At 40.2% G+C, this 15,579-nt stretch overlaps 1 long non-coding RNA gene across 2 annotated transcripts; it reads right to left on the bottom strand.

The window, feature by feature from the left end:
* Nucleotides 1-322: 322 nt before the first annotated feature.
* On the bottom strand, nt 323-12,353 carry LOC106584442 (uncharacterized). 2 transcript variants are annotated; one of them, XR_006761559.1, is made up of 2 exons: nt 11,325-12,353; nt 323-1,598 (listed from the first exon to the last, which is right to left on the bottom strand). It is a non-coding gene; the product is annotated as an uncharacterized lncRNA (long non-coding RNA). The 2 variants fall into 2 exon arrangements; XR_001323740.2 differs by having other exon boundaries at nt 11,890-12,353.
* Between the last annotated feature and the right edge of the window lie 3,226 nt (nt 12,354-15,579).

Here is a 15,579-nt window from a genome sequence, read left to right as displayed (position 1 = left end):
TGATTGGGGGGAGAACGACTACACGAAAGCGATAGCCATATTCACCGCTCTTGAGCCATATTCATTCACCGCTCTTGAGCGACACCCACAGATGTCGGTATGATACTGCACCATCAGAGTGCAAATTCTTTGCATTGCCCAACCTGCTTGGAGAAGTTTGGGGCCACCTCCTTCCTTTTCTAAACTACCCAATTCTTCCAGAAAACAGGCCACTATGCTTCTTTATCTCAAGTCCCTTACAGCCAGGCATGCCTTTGATGGCCTCTCAGTAGTTTCATCCCACTCTGACACCAGTGGAGCACTGTATGATACAATATGGTACTGTCCTTTAAATTAATATTTTTTTATTTGCTTACACGTTGTTTCCAATAGGCTACATACTGCTTTAAACCTCCAGGACAAGACCTGCAGCATCTTTCGATGCAAATAAATATGTGTGTAAAACTTCCCACTTTATTTCCATACTATCACCCTCAAAGTTAAAACTTCCCACTTTATTTCCATACTATTACCCTCAAAGTTAAAACTTCCCACTTTATTTCCATACTATTACCCTCAAAGTGAAAACTTCCCACTTTATTTCCATACTATCATTCCTTTATTTTGTCCCCATTTATTGCTAATTGTCTTGATGGTCTTGCATTGTTAGTTGCAGTGTTCAATCCATTGACTTCTTGCTCTCTCTTCTGGAATATAAGAGGCGGCTTCAGTTAACTACAGTGTCAAACAGCATGTAACAATGAACATTACACTATCTACCAGTGGAGGCTGATGAGAGGAGCTATAGGAGGACAGGCTCATTGTAATGGCTGGAATGGAATCAATGGGAGAGTCAAACATGGTGTTTCCATATGTTTGATACCGTTCCATTAATTCCATTCCAGCCATTACAATGATCCTGTCCTCCTATAGCTCCTCCCACCAGCTTCCACTGCTGTCTACAGTCTGGTAATTAGTGGGATATATTTCTGAACCACCAAAGCAGCTCTTCCCCATTAAAAACCATGATCAGATCATAATCCATGCATCTGATTACTCAACAGATAATGGGAGAAAATGAGCAAAGTAATAATGGAGAAAGGTTTTTTAGTCTGTGTGTTACTTCAAGAAACGTATGCATTTCCAAAGATGAATGGATAGTGCAGGCTACCATACTATTATTTAACAAAAACCTACCCCGACTAACTTCATATAGGCTTCATTAATTTGTCCTCTCTATTTACAAATGCTGTCAAGAACACTTACACAGAAAATACATCTGTTCTTTGCAACTAAAGCCATGGCTTATAAAGCCAACTAACAAATAAAACAATACAGAATTTAAATGCAGAACAGACAGCTATTTTGTAAAGTGAGGAATGTAAAACAAAGAGCTTTAATTGAACATATCTGCAGGATGTTAAAGCCATTTAACAGTGGATTAAATAAAGTGATATACTGTCAGTGACAACAGGTTCGCTTGTGTAGAGGGGAATCGATCTGGGCTGTCATGGCTGCTCACTGGGCACCGTGGGGGGTCTAGATCTTCGGGATCACAGTGTCAATGTCTCGGATTATCTTCTTCAGCTGGTTCCACTTCTCCAGGTTTAACGCCACACCTGAGGGAGACACAGACCAGTGAAGGGGAGTGTGTTTAAAATGCATATTTTCCAGGATGTTGAAAAATATGTATTTTCCAGATGTTGAAATCAGGCTCATTTTTGGTTCTGAATGAAAGTTGAAAATAAGTCATTTATAGACGTCTATGTTTGGGCTAAATCAAGGCTGGTCCAGACAGGACAACATCTGAACCAAACATACACTTGTATGATTGGTTCAGATTTGGTCCGGACCAGACCAAAAACCAAGGTCCGTGGATGTGGAAATCAAGGCCGGTCTGGAACTGCGCCAAAAAAAGACGTTCAAAGGGCGTGGTCATTGGTCTATGCTTACTGAGGTGTAGTTTACAGTGTTGCCTGAAAGTTAATTTTATGAATGCCCATCTATGTGGTAAGGCTACCGTTTGTAAAACACAAAACAACGACGTCCGGACAGGACCCCCAAAAAAGACGTCCAAAAGACGTCGGCTCGTGCTTACTGGGGTGTAGCATACCTTGTCGGTGCAATGGAATTTTATGAATGCCCATCCATTTGGTAGGCCCACTGTTTGTAAAACAGGATTTTGCATTGGCTTTATTAGTTCTGATTCATGTGGCTAATCAATTTGGCTGTTTAAGCTCTGAATATCAGCTACCCAACTTTATCAGGAGTTATCGCAAGCCTATTTGCAATGTGTTTACACAGCAGGAAAGGCAGAAGTATTCACTGATCATGACAATGGGGTGAAACTCCTGGACAACAGTTGTGATTGTCCATTCCATATTGTCCATTTAACTTTGACCCGTCCTGTTTTTAGGATATATTGTTTGTTAACATGGCAGCTTATTTTTTAGTTGATTGAGCCCCATTTAGGTTAGGATATTTTATCTGAGAAACCTGCGTGTTGTAAAAAGTGTCCGTCTCATTACATTGTCATACATTTAATCTCCAGCCTGTAGGCTAAAGAAAAGGCCACATGCTTTTTCTACCATACCCTATATCTGCTACATGATTTATGTTATTCGATTTTTGGACGGAACGTTGGTGGAGCGCTGCAGAGATGCCTCTCTCCAACAGCACTCTGGAGAAGCGCACTGAGAATGGACAAGCAAAATATTTGCACCCCTGTCTTAGACAGAGTGGGCACTGCTGATGAAAGGGCGGCATCAGTGCTCACCTAAAAAGCTCATATGCCACTCGTTGAGAGAAATTGTCATTGTTTTTGTACAGAATTATGTGAGGTTTTATGTGTTGTTGTTGGAGGTGCATCTTGGTCAGTTTAGCTAATAAAATGCCGCCCTCATCAATCTGCCGCCATAGGCGGTCACCTAATTCTGCCTAATGAGCGGGCCGGCCGTGGTGCCGTGGTCCACATTGACAGGGAAGATCAATACAATAACCGCAGGGCGGGGTTCACTCTCTGACATTCCTTATTCTTTTTCTGAGATGTTTGATATGTTTGAATAACATGCCACACAGCACCCTGAAACAAGATTGAAGGTTTTTAATTAATTTCTGTATTTTTACCCACCACTTTTATTTTAGTTTTATTCAAGTGGACATGTATTGAATTCCAAAGGCATCCATCCGGCCACCTCAGTGGGAGATAGCAAGGACAGGACAGCCAAAGCAGAATAGTTTTGGCAGACAGCTCAGTACCTTGGCCTGCTTATATGTGCAGCAGAGACACAAAAAGGGCCAACCATCATATACTCTATATAGCTTATTGGATAAGAAGCCTATGTTGTCACACTGCTACTGCCCTAGCCTTAAACTACAAGGATGTCGAGTGGCTATTTTGAGAGGGTGGAGGTCGTTGAGGCAGGGGAGCCAAGAGTGAGTACTTCCTGTACATGCGTTTTTATTGACTATTTCCATTAGCGTTTCGCCAGGCTGGAGGCCTGAGACAACAAATCAATAGTGTGAACTAAAATGTTACATACAATTCACAGTAGCATTAATGCTGCTTCTTGTTAACCACTGAATCGGCACAGGGAGGCAGCCAAGCTTGATCTCCACAGCCTGGCCTGTAGTGACTGAGGCCCAGGACGAGCCATGACAGTCAGCTGAGGGAGCCACTTAGCATTCTGCACTGCTCATTAATTAATTCACTCACACACACACACACACACACACACACACACACACACACACACACACACACACACACACACACACACACACACACACACACACACACACACACACACACACACACACACACACACACACACACACACACACACAGAATGATTCTTAAATGCTCTGGCTGGCATGGCAAACTTCACCAACCGTATATCTGACAAATAAGCACACAGTGTTTGAGATAATTCACCACTGCACTCTAGTTCTGCATTGCAAAGCACACTCACTCAACTGGAAGGTTTTGTTCAAGAAAATGAGTGTGATGGGATGGCATATTGCACCAAAGCCCTTTATGGACCGCTAGCTTAAACCTCTCAGATGTAAAGTCCCCTATTTAGGGGACCTGCGTGGTTCTGGTACCAATTTTTACCATCATTTTCTCTTATAAATCAATCTGTGGAAACCATAGATCGAATTGGCTTGTATTGAGCGATAGCCCTGATTCCACGGACACGGAAGTATATTCTGACCGCCTGTGAGATGTAGGATGTGAAATCTGAAACCACTTGAAGCTGGGACCATTTCATTCGCTCTTCCGACTGTCCATCAACTCCTGGCTGAACCCTACATCACAGCAACTGACAAAGCATATGCCTGCAATCCTTACATTGTAGTGCAAAAGGAGATTATGGTTACCACACTCAGAGATCGATTTATAACCATTAATCTAAAATAATTAACAGATTTTAAACAAAAAACACTTTGTTTGTCAAATATGGACAATACTAATATGAGGTGAAAGTTGATTTCCTAAGGAGTTCAGGAAGCCAAGCTAGAGCCCTGTGTGACGTTCACAGCAGTGGGGGAGATGTTTTGATCAAGAGAGACCTTTAGAAAATATGCATATTTTCTCTAACACTAAACGTACAAATATGTATTTTACAGTTATAAGGAAGGTGAAATGTTATGAGTAATCAATTTTATAGTTATAAGGAAGGTGAAATGTTATGGGTAATCTATTTTATAGTTATAAGGAAGGTGAAATGTTATGGGTAATCTATTTTATAGTTATAAGGAAGGTGAAATGTTATGGGTAATATATTTTATAGTTATAAGGAAGGTGAAATGTTATGGGTAATCTATTTTATAGTTATAAGGAAGGTGAACTCTTATAGTTAGTGGTTTTAAAATTTGCCAATACTATATTTAGAAAGCATATAAGTCATTTCAAGCCTTATTCATACAGTTTTGGTGAATAGGAAATACGTCATAAAATATTTCATATTTTTATAATATTTGTACTGCATATTTAAGTTTGTATCCTCAAAAGTGGCTACACCTCAGCAATTAATAACTCCTTTTCACCAGAAAGGTGACATTTTAAGTTTTATTGGAGTATGCAATATTACTAGTTATTGTTTATGGTCCTCTCATGATAAATAATTACTTTTGGGAATAACGTAGATTACATTTTAGAAATAAGCTTTTTGTGTGTATGGAACATTTCTGGGATCTTTTATTTTAGCTCATGAAACATGGGACCAACACTACATGTTGTGTTTATATTTTTGTTCAGTATTGTTTGTTACATTTAAGAGATTAAATGGCGTGGATGTGAAAAGAGCACTCTGTCTGTACCGTAGCCAACCTTTCCTCTCCGGCTTCAGGTCGCCCATGTCAGTGGTGTAAACTCTCTGATAGCGTTCTGGACCTTGCCTCGGAAGAGACACCCTAACGTACCTCATCTTTCCTATCTGCAGACGAGAGAGAGTGTTACATAGAACATGCTCGAGTGCAGAAATGTCTGCTGGTTTTAGACCTATAGTGATGTGGCTGTTTGCAAATCAGTGACTTTTATTGGAGCGTTGGAGCTGTTCCTCCCTGCTTCTTCTGGGCTGGGCCACCTGACGCTGGGAGCCTCTTACTCTTTACCTCGGGGACAGGCTTACAGGAGATAAATGTATTTTCAAGAGCATCTTTATTATAATTCACATTACGTAAGCGTTCATTAACAAAGCGTTCTCCCCATCTGTTTCGGTAAAAACCTGAGGGAAAGGGCTGGAGAAATGGAACCACTCTAAAATTCATAGAGTTACGGGTGCAAGAACTGACCTTCCAGGATATCAAAATGATAGTTTTAACCATGTTTTATGGCTATATAGTGTTTGTTTACATTTACTTTGTCTACAAACATTGACGTGAAACAAGCTTATATTTTGGGTTCTGTTGGGGTACGACATTTGAACTAAGCTCATGAGGCATTTCTAAGTTACATTCTTCAAGAATCAATGGGCACATTCCATTAATTCAGAAACCTAAAAATGGATGAAGCCCCTTTAAAGAGGATGCTAAAAATATTGAAATACCATGATCAGTATCAATGCACAGTTCATGTATTCTGAGTCCAAATCAATTGAAATGAATGGTTTGTGTAAGTGGAATTTAATGAGACACTACATGGCAAATACACTGCTCAAAAAAATAAAGGGAACACTTAAACAACACATCCTAGAACTGAATGAATGAAATAATCTTATTAAATACTTTTTTCTTTACATAGTTGAATGTGCTGACAACAAAATCACACAAAAATAATCAATGGAAATCCAATTTATCAATTTATGGAGGTCTGGATTTGGAGTCACACTCAAAATTAAAGTGGAAAACCACACTACAGGCTGATCCAACTTTGATGTAATGTCCTTAAAACAAGTCAAAATGAGGCTCAGTAGTGTGTGTGGCCTCCACGTGCCTGTATGACCTCCCTACAATGCAGGCAGCAGAACATTCTCCACGGCATCTCCAGACTCTGTTACGTCTGTCACGTGCTCAGTGTGAACCTTTCATCTGTGAAGAGCACAGGGCACCAGTGGCGAATTTGCCAATCTTGGTGTTCTCTGGCAAATGCCAAACGTCCTGCACGGTGTTGGGCTGTAAGCACAACCCCCACCTGTGGACGTCGGGCCCTCATGGAGTCTGTTTCTGACCGTTTGAGCAGACACATGCACATTTGTGGCCTGCTGGAGGTCATTTTGCAGGTCTCTGGCAGTGCTCCTCCTGCTCCTCCTTGCACAAAGGCGGAGGTAGCGGTCCTGCTGCTGGGTTGTTGCCCTCCTACGGCCTCCTCCACATCTCCTGATGTAGTGGCCTGTCTCCTGGTAGCGCCTCCGTGCTCTGGACACTACGCTGACAGACACAGCAAACCTTCTTGCCACAGCTCGCATTGATGTGCCATCCTGGATGAGCTGCACTACCTGAGCCACTTGTGTGGGTTGTAGACTCCGTCTCATACCACTAGAGTGAAAGCACCGCCAGCATTCAAAAGTGACCAAACATCAGCCAGGAAGCATAGGAACTGAGAAGTGGTCTGTGGTCTCCACCTGCAGAACCACTCCTTTATTGGGGGTGTCTTGCTTATTGCCTATAATTTCCACCTGTTGTCTATTCCATTTGCACAACAGCATGTGAAATTTATTGTCAATCAGTGTTGCTTCCTAAGTGGACAGTTTGATTTCACAGAAGTGTGATTGACTTGGAGTTACATTGTGTTGTTTAAGTGTTCCCTTTATTTTTTTGAGCAGTATATATGTGTGTAATTATTTAGCATTCAGAGATGCAGGGAATAGAGATGAGATGGCATACCTTGTCACTGCTTCTACCTGACTCCTGGGATTTGAGAATGAACTTAAATCAAACTTAAAATCAATCAATTTGCATGTGTTTAAGATGAACAGTCAGGAGTAAACTAAATCAGCCATCGTATCTGGATCAGCAAAGTAGATGTAGGCCATTAAACTTGAATTAAGTTGTATGCAGAAGTGCTCACAACTGCCTCTCAATCTCTTTCTTTGGGAAATGGAATGAGAGCTGTGCATCATTAGCAAACCAAATGCAGGCTGGAATGTTGACTGGCACTATCCATTCAATGCATTATTTCAATTAATATCCTCATGTGTAGTTTATTCATTCAATTTGCATTTCTCCGTCAATTCAATTTTCATGAAGTTAAAATGTATGTTAAAAGTTGCACTGATGCTAGTAGGCATATTGGTCTAGGTAGCCCAGTAATTTAATATCTAGCCGAAGAGCATTTCAATCATAGTGGCAGGAAAGGCCACAAGCTGTATACACGGCCGTATCTAGAGAATATCACTCTAAAGTTAATGAATAACATAATTGCATAAAGCAGCAAATTCTACTTGATTCTAATTACCAATTAACAAACGGATTGAGAGGGGACCACAAACACCTGAGCTAAGGAGGCAAGGGCCCTTTTCAAACAGATAGCCCTGTTTAAAACATTTATCTTTCTCTTTGCATCCTTAAGATAACCTATGTGGGAAAACTATTGAACACTAGCCTATACTGAGCCCATCCTGTCATACTAAGTCAGTTGGTTATTTCTTAAAGTAGGCTAAAGTAAAAAAGAAATGCCTCTACTTTGGCAATGTTTATCTCGAAATCGATGCACCTATGCTTTCCTGCCACCAGAGAGAAACAGAACTCAGCTCTAATTTTACAGGCTACTGATATCCTAAACTCTCGTGGACAGACTACTAAACATAAATGGTATCTGACCAAATTACGCACAATTTTTGTTCTAGGTTAATGGAGATTAGCCTACTGCATATCCCAAAATGATGTGGCCACAATAATTTCCTGTGAACTGAAATAATTCTCAATCAAAAATAAATGTTTCATCCCTACAAAAATGTTGCTGACAAAGAATACAAATATTGTCAGCATGGTATTTGCTAGCCCATTCATAGACGATAATGTTAATTATAAACTGGGTGGTTCGAGCCCTGAATGCTGATTGGCTGACAGCCGTGGTATATCAGACCGTATACCACGCGTATGACAACATTTTAATTTTTACTGCTGTAATTACATTGGTAACCAGTTTATAGTAGCAATAAGGCACCTCAGGGGTTTGTGGTATATGGCCAATATACCACGGCTAAGGGCTGTATCCAGGCACTCCACGTTGCGTTGTGCATAAAAACAGTTCTTAGCCGTGGTATAATGGCCATATACCACACCCCTTCGTGCCTTATTGCTTAAACATACAGTATACCATCTATTCACGAACCTGTCAGCTGACGGAGGCAGATGCACCCACACTCCACTCCCGAATCTTGTCTAAACTTCAATACTTGTCTAAATGTCAATAGGCTATGCCACGCTTGCTATACGGTTTTGGAAACATTTGGAACTAAACTTTCACGTCAGCGAGAAAGATTTAAAAAAAGTTAAATTACTACACACATTTATCAGGTTAGGGTTTCCACTCTGTAATATTTCCGTCTTACAGCGCTTGTTTACGGAAGACCACCTGTTCTAATTAATTATTGAAACATCTCCAAACACCTGTCTGTAACACAAGGATGTCATAATAGTGTTGTAGCTGAAAAATAGCTGGCTGCAACTGTGTGAAAACCAGTTAAACAGTCTACAGTAAGCGTATATTTTGCATTTCTGAAATGATTTTGATGTGATGTGGAAGTAAAGGGTTTTATGTTTCCAAAACCGTTTCAAAAGCAAGGATTATTAACGTTTCTAAACGTAAAAACAGAGCGTTGGGATTGTAGTTAACATGGAGCCTGCGGTTGTTCATACCTTCAGCTGAGAACCCTAGAGGGGGAAGCTGTGGGCCTAGCTATTTGCCTGAATCTTTTTTGTCAAGTCTCTGTAGTTTGGCCATGTTTAACTCAGCCTTATCCCCCACTTTCCCTATTTATACTGCTACTTGTGAACATGGCAGACATAAAATATACTGTTTCTAAGATTTTATTGAGTACAGTTCATATAAGGAAATCAGTCAATTGAAATAAATTAACTAGGCCCTAATCTATGGATTTCACATGACTGGGAATACAGGTATGCATCTGTATCAGATACCTTTAAAAAGTAGGGGTGTGGATCAGAAAACCAGTCAGTATCTGGTGTGACCACCATTTGCCTCATGCAGCGTGACACATCTCCTTTGCATAGTTGATCAGGTTGTTGATTATAGTCCCACTCCTCTTCAATGGCTGTGCGAAGATGCTGGATATTGGCGGGAACTGGAACACGCTGTCGTACACGTCGATCCAGAGCATCCCAAACGTGCTCAATGGGTGACATGTCTGATGAGTATGCAGGCCATGGAAGAACTGGGACATTTTCAGCTTCCAGGAATTGTGTACATGGGGCTGTGCAATATCATGCTGAAACATGAGGTGAAGGCATGACAGTGGGCCTCAGGATCTTGTCTCGGCATCTCTGTGCATTCAAATTGCCATTGATAAAATACACTTGTGTTTGTTGTCCGTAGCTTATGCCTGCCCATACCATAACCCACCGCCACCATGGGCACTCTGTTCAAAATGTTGACATCAGAAAACTGCTCGCCCACCATAGACGTGGTCTGCGGTTATGAGGCATATTGCCAAATTCTCTAAAACGACGTTGGAGGCGGCTTATGGTAGAGAAATGAACATTAAATTATCTGGCAACAGCTCTGATTATTCATGCAGCCAGCATGCTAATTGCACACTCCTTCAAAATCTGTGTTTAGAGTTGCCTTTTATTGTACCCAGCACAAGGTGCACCTGTGTAATGCATGCTATTTAATCAGCTTCTTGACATGCCACAACTGTCATGTGGATGGATTATCTTGGCAAAGGAAAAATGCTCACTAACAAGGATGTAAACAAATTTGTACACAACATTTTATAGAAATAAGCTTTAAGTGCATATGTAAAATGTCTGGAATCTTTTATTTCAGCTCATGAAACATGGGACCAACATTTTATATGTTGCGTTTATATTTTTGTTCATTGTAAATTAGCAGAGGCACATAGAATAACCCCCTACGGACACACTCAAATGGATTGCAACCGGTATTGCATTGCCTTGACACAAACCTACACATTACAAAAATGTGTCAAAAGTAGAACATTGTTTTTTGCATAGCCTACCATGTGTTATACCTCTGTGGGTTCTGTAGAGTTCATCACGAACAAAGACAGTAGTTGGATAGTGAAGAATATAGGCCTAATAATGCCCAGTTGCACTAAAGAAGGTATTTCAGGGAGAGTAAAATGTGATTTTCCACTAATTGGTCATTTGACCAATCAGATCAGCTCTGAAAAAGATCTAATGTGAATAGATCTGATTTGATTGGTCAAAAGACCAATTGATGAACCTTCCTTTTAAGGGGTCCTTGTTACAGGTTAATTCCATGTGTAAATACACCTTAACAAGTATTTTAGTTAACTGTAACAACTCATAGTTACATTGTAATAAGAACACGTAACTGGTAGTAATTGCGGTCTGTAATTACAGAAGTGTAACAATAAATTATTGTTAGCACGCTTGTTACAAACAGGCAGGTTTCCACTAAATTCAGCAACTTCGTGTTTCACTTCTTCTCTGCTGCATCCGATTCATTAGCAACTGTGACAAAGGTTGGGATCCCTTGTGGATGCGCTGGGTATCAGAGATTATAGCCTGGGCACAATGGGCTATTATTACTTAGCCATTAATGTGCACTGGTGAAAATATATATTGTCAACGTTGTTGCTAGCACTTTCCCCCAAAATAAAGCATACCATAGTTACTAATTGTTGCACATGATTTAGATAGTTAAAATTAAGTGTATCTGGAGGGGTACTTACCTGTAACTAATGTGTACTTATACATGGGTTGCACCTCCGTCACTCCGTTGCGTTGTTGCCATTGTTATCAATGTTCTACAGACGCCGCATCCATACTGACGCTCCAAAGTAGAATGGGGCTAATGACTTTAAACCGGGGATAATGTCTGTTTCATCTACATTACACTATAGGGGTTTAGGAATATGACGCCATTGCTAAATTCTTTACATATTTAGTAGGAAACAACTTTGCCATCATCATCATCAGCATGTTGTGAAATGTACTTTAGACAGATGGCAATGTTGTCATTAGCAAAGTTAGTCAAAGTTAGCTAGCAATGATAACATTTGCTAGCTAAAATCTGGAGGTCTCCCATTTATTATAGCTAGCTAACTAACGCTACACTGCAACTAAAGTCAATCTGGCGACATCAAAATTCAGACCAAAAGTTTTACTACTAATTATTTGTCTCCAGAACGCTATGTTGGAGATCCAGAAACCTGCCGGGCGTTTCTCTCCCAGTGTTCCCTCATCTTCGAGCTGCAGCCTTTTTAATTTCCCTCGGATCGCTCGAAGATAGCGTACCTGTTATCACTCATGTCCGGGAAAGCACTCCTGGGCGCAACAATCCACCGTTTGCCTCAGCCTGAGGAGTTTGTGGTGGAGGTAAGAAAAGTGTTCAATTCTCCGTTGTCCAGGAGAGGCTGCTCGGAAGCCACTTCAACTGCGACAAGACTCCTATAGTGTGGCAGACTATGCTGTGTTTTCTTTGCACTGTTGCCACGGAGAGTGCCTGGAACCCGGAATCCCTGTTCGACACGTTCCTTCATGGATTATCGGAGGTGGTTAAAACTTTTTAAAGCTTTGGTAAAGGGTAAAGTCTACAAAACCTTCACTGAATCTGTTTGTAAAATATTCTAGTTTTGAGAACAGAAAACTGTATTGAGATCAAATGTTAAATCGATGAGAAAATTAGCAGAATGTCAGCCCAGTTCTATTTTACTCCAATTATCTCTCACTGCAGGCAACTGAGCTTCCTCTCCTTAACATAATTCACAGGGAGAGGAAACTCCAACCGGATGCTTGACATTTATACCTCCGGTTAAACATCTGGGCCATTGTTCTATCTGTGCTAATACTAATAAGTTAGTTAGTGTTTAGCTACATTTAAAATGAACTAATAGTTTGTGTTGACACACTTCGCTAGCTAGCTAAAGTTAACATGCTTGGTGTGCTCCATTTGTATCACTTTCAATCATTGGCGAAAATCTGATATCAACTTTGGAGGGGACAATTACATTACATTTTCTCAAGAGCAATTCCCGAGGGGGACACCAATAGTAGTGCTGTAAAACATAGCCTACATTGTAATATGGTAAATGTATATTGAGGAACCAAAGAAATAAGGTGTTTGCCGTACTCCTAACTACCGGTACCCAAAACTACACAACTAATCACAACAGCAATACCATTGCCTTTAACAAATCTTAGTTCAGTCACCAGTTTAAGTTGAGAGTGGGGGTATCCATGGCATTTTCCAATTATGTTCCTATTTTACAAGTTTAAAAAAAATGAGAACCTTTCATAATGTTGCCAAACAAAGACTCAACAAACTTACCTGAGACTCCCTGTCTCTGCCAGTCTGTCCCTGCATATCTGTCCCCAACTCTGCTGTCTGTGTGCCATCTGTTGCCTGCTCTGCTTAATGACATCATTGTGAAACATTTCCATTAGAATTTCATTTCTTTCTTATGAACATTTTATCAACTAGTCTTTGAGATATTAGGCTACTAGGGTTCTTACTATGCGTTTTGGTGTATTGAAAAATACTCTGATGTCCGTCTTTTATTTTTCTGCCATTTTTCTACCTGGCTGGCTACACACAGTGTGTAGGTTATTTACAGTAGGAGATGGGCTTCTATCATCTTCAATCATTCTATTTGGGCTTCGATCTAAAAGGTAGCTAGCAAATGTGAAACGGATTAAAATGACAAGAGTTGACAGCTGTATGAGTTCACCATTTACACAACATATGCTGCAACCTTTTGTAATTTTAATAGTTTGTTTCATATTGGCTGGCTTCCAACAATAGCTGAATTTGCAAAGCTAGCGAGCACCAATTCAGTTTCAGTGGTGTTTGCTATAGTCTTTGCTACCCAGGTTAAATAAAGGTGAAATAAAATAAATAAATAAAAGTTCACTTGCGACAATTTAGCTTTTGCAACGAGACCATTAAATATATTTAAGACAATGGTAGAAGAGAGTGTAGTTCTGTTCAGTTTGGATTTCAGTTTATCGCTAACCTTATCACAGGGACTTTTAAGCACTAACTTACATCATCTGCATGCTGATTCCATCTTTGACGACACCACATAAATGGAATAGGTACTAGCTAGCTTAATAGTTAATATTTGCGCGCTAGCTCTGCATATTCAGCTAGTGTGTGTGCGCGATTGACTGGATTAACCTCACGTCAGTTACGTGCATTGAGTGCCTTTCAGACAGTAGATACAACCTCACTGTTACCTAGCAAGCTAAGGAACTGGCAGTGGATAAAACCATTGTGAGGCAAAGGGTGGGGGGGTTGCAATCTTTTGAAACTTAAAAACGCGCTATTAAGTGTCTATAATCAGCACAATTGCTTTCATTGCGTATTATTAATATTATTTAAATTACATAGTTATGTTTCAGTGATATATTGGGGGGGACAAATCATATTTTTCCCAGGATGGGGGGGCCGTGTCCCCCCCGTCCCCCCCGCGATTTCCGCTCCTGCTTTCAATGGGGGACTTTTATTATAACGGCAAACTCCACTGTTGTGGTTTATCATTATTGTGACTAGCTTCACACATAGGTGAGCCCAACTAGCTAGCTAGTTATCTAGCGAGTAGCAACCGTGGCATAGCTATTTACCAGCTTTAGGTTAGGTAACTTAGCCAGCTATCTAGTCAAGGTTAGGAAACGAGCTAGCTAGTGTTCTAGCTAATCCAAACAAAACTCAACAGATTGCATGGAAAGTCTATTCTGTAGAATGATCTATCTATCGCAGATAGAACAATGAAGCATCCAGTTGGCGTTTTCACTCAATGCCAAATATGGTGATGAGAGGAAGCCCAGTGGAGGCAGTGGGAGAAGATAGAGCAAAATTGATTTTGGCTGACATTCTGCTAATTTTCTCATCGATTAAACATTTGGTCTCCATACAGTTTTCTGTTTCCAAAACTAGAATCTGTAACAGAGTGGACTGCGTTTCGTAGACTTTACCCTTTGTTAAAGTTTTAAAAAATGGCATTGTTTAGAAGGATTGCAAGGATGAATTGAGTTATTGCACATGTGCAGTGGTATAAAAATGACTCAATTGTCATACTTGAGTAAAAGTAAATATACCTTAACAGAAAATGACTCAAGTAAATGTGAGTCACCCAGTAAAATACTACTTGAGTAAAAGTCTAAACGTATTTGGTTTTAAATATACTTAAGTATCAAAAGTAAATGGTTTTGCTAAAGTGTACTTAAGTATAAAAAATCAAAGTAAAAGTATAAATCATTTCAAATTCCTTATATTAAGCAAACCAGACGGCAAAATATTTTTGTATTTAGTGAGTCCGTCAGATCAGAGGCCGTAGGGATGACGAGGGATGTTCTCTTGATAAGTGAGTGAATTGGACAATTTTCCTGTTAAAATGTATGTTCTGCCCACAATGATTAATTTGCTCCTGTTGTGGAAATTCTTACACAGGGATACCTCAAATACAATCTTAAATAAACCATTGTTTATTTTCAGCTCACTGGAGAGGTTCCAACAAACCATAGTGAACGTCTGTCAGGAGCTCTAACGGGGCAGTCCCGTTAGTTCTCTTATATACTGCAGACAAGTCATATTTGCATCATTTAGCTTATTCGTAATGAATTAATCATTAACGTTTGCTTCATTCATGTGCCCGACCAATACTGGGTCATGCATGTGATAGACCAATACCTCACAAGGCTTCTTCTCTCTAAGCTGAGACCTTGAAACTGAGATATCCCTTTCTCTAAACAAGCTTCTGGGCGTACTGCCAAATTGCAGATACTGATGATGCGTTCAATCAGTCACTTGTATGAACACAGATATTGGTTTATAGAAAAGCACAAACATAGAACATACTCCCATTGGAAATGACAGGCTCTGGTCTATCTTGGGTTAGTTTGATATATTTTTTGCTTCTATGGTAACTAGCTAGCTAGCTAGCCTAGTTGGTAGGCATAACAAAAATGCCAGCTAACGTTTGCTAG

Source organism: Salmo salar, chromosome ssa23 (genome assembly GCF_905237065.1).
Source record: "Salmo salar chromosome ssa23, Ssal_v3.1, whole genome shotgun sequence".
NCBI lineage: Eukaryota > Metazoa > Chordata > Actinopteri > Salmoniformes > Salmonidae > Salmo > Salmo salar.
The sequence above is the reverse complement of the archived record's forward strand: the minus strand, read 5'-3'. Positions and strand labels throughout refer to the sequence as shown.